Consider the following 5,302-nt stretch of genomic DNA (forward strand, 5'->3'; position numbering starts at 1 on the left):
CTCGCGTCTGTTATTTCGCGAGGTTTCAATAAGACCAACATGGAGACACTTCAGAAAGTCCGCAAGGCATGGGAGGTGTTGCAAAAGAAGGACAAGGAACTCAGGGGCAGTAACAATGGGCCCATCGGTGGCTACCGTAAGTGGTTAAAAGCCCACGTGCAAGGTTTGGTTTGGCTTCCAAGTTTGAGAACCGCTAAAAGAGAGGAAGTTGAGGCACCGAAGGAAGACAAAGAGGTGCAGGCCCTTAGGGCGGAACTCGAGCAAGCCCAAACAGCCAAAGAAAGGTTCAAATTAGTAGCTTTGAAAATCCGAAAGGAGAATGCCAAACTGAGAGATATAAATGTGGCTACCACCAAAGCCTTGGAACGAGAAACCAAGAGGCCTCATAGGGAAGAACATGGCCGGAACAAGTTCCGAGGGGCTCTGTGGGGCAGTAACAGCGAGCTTAAGCTCTGGAGAGAGGAAAGGGACCAATCACGAGTAGACAGTTTGATCTTGAAAGAAAAGTTGAAGGCTTGCTCGAGGTCCAAGAGAAGTTTGTCTCAGCGGTTATGCGAGACAGAGACCAACATGTTAGCTATCATTACCAAGTACCAAGAAGAACTAAATCTAGCCACGGCCCACGAGCATAGAGTGGCGGACGATTATGCCCAAGTGTTCATCGACTCGCTAGATCAAGAGGCAACGATATGGATGGACCGATTTGCTCTTACCTTGAACGGGAGTCAAGAGCTTCCCTGATTGCTAGCCAAGGCCAAGGCAATGGCGGACACCTACTCCGTCCCCGAGGAGATCCACGGACTTCTCGGCTATTGTCAACATATGATAGAATTAATGGCCCATATAATTAGAAACCGCTAGGAAACTTGTTTTGTCACTCAGATCTTGACTAGTTATAACCTTTTGAATAAAATGAGTTTATCCCATGTTTTTGCTCCCAAGTCAGTACGAATCAAATTACTCCTGCATTTTATCTCTAGCATGCATTCATTATTTTTTACCTACTCCTCACGTTTGGTTTTTTTTAGGAAAAAACACCATAACTAAACACGCCCCAAGGCATCCCTATCGCACCAGATCCAAATCTAGAACGATGGGTGATCAAGAGGAGACACAGGAACAGATGAAAGCCGACGTGTCGGCTCTAAAAGAACAAATGGCTTCCATGATGGAGGCCATGTTAGGAATGAGGCAACTCATGGAGAAAAACGTGGCCACCGCTGCCGCTGTTAGTTCGGCTACCGAAGCAGACCCAACTCTCCTAGCTACCGCGCACCATCCTCTCCCAAATGCAGTAGGACGAGGAAGGAGCACACTGGGGCACAACAGCAACCCCCATTTGGGATACAACCGGGTGGCTTACCCTTATGGATTGCCACCTAATTACACGCCGCCAGTCATGCAGGATGACGCGGGTCATGTCTCTTCCCCCATCCTTGAAGGGGAGCCTCCTCGACAGCCTGACGAGGTCCAAGAAGATCATCAGGAGTATGCCCAAGGGGATGTCGAGTTCTACCCCCCGATCCCCGTCGAGGGGCCGGCACCCAACACTTTGCTTCAGCCCAACCTCACAGCACAGCCAATATTCTTGTCCACAGAAGGACCACCCCCGACGGCCGAAGAAAGAAGGAAACTCGATCTCCTCGAAGAGAGATTAAGGGTCGTTGAAGGCTTTGGTGACTATCCGTTCACGGACATGACGGATCTTTGCTTGGTACCGGATGTCGTCATCCCCCCAAAATTCAAAGTGCCTGATTTTGACAAGTATAAAGGGACGACTTGTCCTAAGGGCGAGAGAAAATGGGTATTTTAGAAATCAAGATATTATATTTTCAAAACTTTAAAATTAAGCATAAATTCAAAAAGAAAGGGGGAGAAAGAATGAGTGAATGAAAGAACAAAACTTGTATGTATTCTCTTGATTTCAAGATTGTCATCATCATAAAGGGGGAGATTGTAGAAGCAATGCCTTACAAGATTATTTTGATGATGCAAAAGAATCAAGAGTTAAGCAAGATCCAAAGAATCAGGAGTCAAAAAGCTTCAACAATCAAGTTTCATGATTCAAGATTCAAGAACAATCAAGTTTCAAGAATCAAGATTCAAGAACAATCAAGATCAAGATTCACGACTCAAGATTCAAGAATCAAGAGAAGACTTAATCATGATAAGTACTAAAAAACGTTTTTCAAAACATTAAGTAGCACAAGAATTTTTCACAAAATCTTTTGCCAAAGAGTTTTACTCTCTTGTAATCGATTACCAGAAGGTAGTAATCAATTACCAGTAGCCAACATTATTTTCAAAACTGATTTACAAAGTTGTAATCAATTACCATAATCATGTAATCGATTACCAATGTTTTAAAACGTTAGATTTCAAATTTCAAGAGTCACAACTAGTGATAAAACATTTTCAAATCATTTTAAACTTCTGTAATCGATTACACAATACTTGTAATTGATTACCCGAGTTTCTAAACGTTTTGATTTTCAAATTTAAACATGAAGAGTCACATCTGTTGATGTGTAATCGATTACACCTTGATGGTAATCGATTACCAGTGACTGATTTCGAAAAATAAATTTCCATAAGTCACAATTCTTAAAGTGACTTGTTTCTGAAGATTTTTTCAAAAGTCACAACTTTTTAAGTGACTAGTTTTCAAAAGAGTCACAATTTTTAAAAGGTGACTAGTTTTAAAGAAATTGCCAAGAGTCACAAACTTTAACTTGAGTCATCAAATGATTATAAATATGTGACCATGGCAAAATTTTCCATAACGTGTTTTACAGAACTTTCTGATTCATTTCACTTCATCTTTCTAAAAGTTTTTGTTCAATACTTTCTCTTTTAAGAAAAGTTCATTGACCAAAAACTTGTGCTATTCTTCTTCTTCATTCCTTCTCCCTCTTGCCAAAAGAATCGAAGGACTAACCGCCTGAGAATTCTTTTGATTCTTCCCTTCCCCTTAAACAAAAGATTTCAAAGGACTAACCACCTGAGATATCTTTTGTTTTCCCTTACAAAGATTCAAAGGACTAACCGCCTGAGAATTCTTTGTCCTAACACATTGGAGGGTACATCCTTTGTGGCATAAGTAAAGGGTACATCTACTTGAGTTGTTATACTGAGAACAAGAGAGGGTACATCTCTTGTGGATCAGTTCAAGTGGAGCGTACATCCACTTGGTTGTTCAAAGAGAACAAGGGAGGGTACATCCCTTGTGGATCTTTGCTTGTAAAGGATTTTACAAGGTTATTGGAAATATCAAGAACCGGTGGTTGCTTGGGGACTGGATGTAGGCACGGGTTGTGGCCGAACCAGTATAAATCTTGTGTTTGTCTTCTTCTTCCCTACACTCTTTATCTTTCCACTGTGTACTTTTTATTTACACTTTACTTTTGTCTAAGTTATTGTTTCAATTCTTTACTTTCTCATAACTTAGTAGTAAAGCCTAATTGAATCTAGTAACATTAAGAAAGATAAATTTTAATTAGTTAAAGCAGATTAATAATTAATTCAACCCCCCCTTCTTAATTTTTTCGAGGCCACTTGATTCAACGTGTTTGTGTGTGTGTGTGTATGTCTCAGTCACCAACTTGACCATCATAGGTATAACATAGTGAAATGACTTGCATCTGCACTTCTCTATTTGCATGAGGAATGGGATGAACAAGTCATTCACAGGAACATAACCTCTTCAGCAATGACTCTTGAACCTGACATATCCCCAAGACTAGGTAGTTTTGTTGTGGCTGAGTTTTTGTCAAGGAATGAGCATGGTAATCATGTAATCAGCAATAGGAGCAACTTAAGGCTATGGATTTAAGGTTGTGGTGCCCAAGACTAGGTAGTTTTGGTGTAGTGGTGCTTGAGAGTCTAAGTGGACTTAAGGATGTGGATTTTAGGCAACCTGAGGTGCTATTGGTAAACAAGGTTCATCAATTTGAGGTGAGAAAAAGGCCACTTGAGGCATTAGCAGATATGGGACTAAATGGATAGTACAATTTGAAGGAGTTAATGACATTGGTAAGCTTAGGAGCTGCATGCTCTCGTTCTGACCCAAAATTAAGACCAACCACTAGACACATAGTAAGCATTCTTGGTGCGAAGTTATGGACATTTATTGATAATGCAGGTGGGTTTAGTCAAATTGAAGAAAAAAGGGTAGTACTGGGCAGAGTATAATGAAAGAGTAGTTTTATATCAATACAACACATTTGAGATTGGGATGGAAAATGCATACATGTGTCTTTCTCAGAATTGTACAACGAAATTATAGTGATTGATTATGGGATGGTAGCACATGCATGGTTAGACCAAAATCAGTATGTGGCAGATTTCAAACTGTTCATATGAAATAAACATGTTTAGGGGTGAGTACTATATATAATAAGTGAGCTTGTTTCCACTTTAGAACTTTTTGGAATCGGGAATTTGAATTTTGGATCATCTATATTAACGGGTGCATGTTGAAAAGATAGATTAAATAATTATAATATAATAATTTATATTAATGATTGATGTTTTTTAATAATTTCATACATGATAGTAAGCATTCTTGATGGCAACGACAAATTAATCAAGGGAGAGAACATGGAGAGTAGGGAAGATGGGAGAGAAACAAATACTTGCTCTTTGTCACTAGTTAAGACAATTCAAGGTCTAGGAATACAATGAAAAGTTGCACATACACCAATGAAACATGGAGCTAATCAAGTTGCTCTTTCAAGGTTAGGAGTGAAGCAGCACAAAATTTAGACCCTGTATAAAGTACAATCTACAAAATCTCACCACCCCCCGCTAAGCAAATCCCGAATTTAATTTCCCACTGCTATAATACCATTCAAATCTTATCGTTGTTGATGATGAAGGCATGGTAGACACACCACATGATTAATACGCCAACTATAAAAATTGAGTTTTAAGCCTGGGATCCTTGCTTTCAACCAATTCCATGAAGCCAATTTTATTTGATCAATTGAATGGTCCAAGTGAGGCAGCATACTGTTAAAAATTATATCATTCTTGTTCTAGCACACATAGTTGAGTTTTTTTTTTAAACTAAGTTGGCATGATGGTGTAAACTTAGTATTGGGGGGTGGGGGTGTTATATTTATCTTCTTTCAACAATAATTGACAGCAACAATATGCAACAACAAACCATTTTGGAAACAACAAAAACACAGCATGTAGAATAACCAATCAAGGCAGAACGAAGAAGGCAGAATAAGCAAGCAAAAACACACCAAAAACACTCTAAAGTAAGGGTGTGGTGGCACTAACCTTCTAGAAGTAG

The sequence above is a fragment of the Glycine max genome, chromosome 7 (genome assembly GCF_000004515.6).
Source record: "Glycine max cultivar Williams 82 chromosome 7, Glycine_max_v4.0, whole genome shotgun sequence".
In the NCBI taxonomy this organism is placed as follows: Eukaryota; Viridiplantae; Streptophyta; class Magnoliopsida; order Fabales; family Fabaceae; genus Glycine; species Glycine max.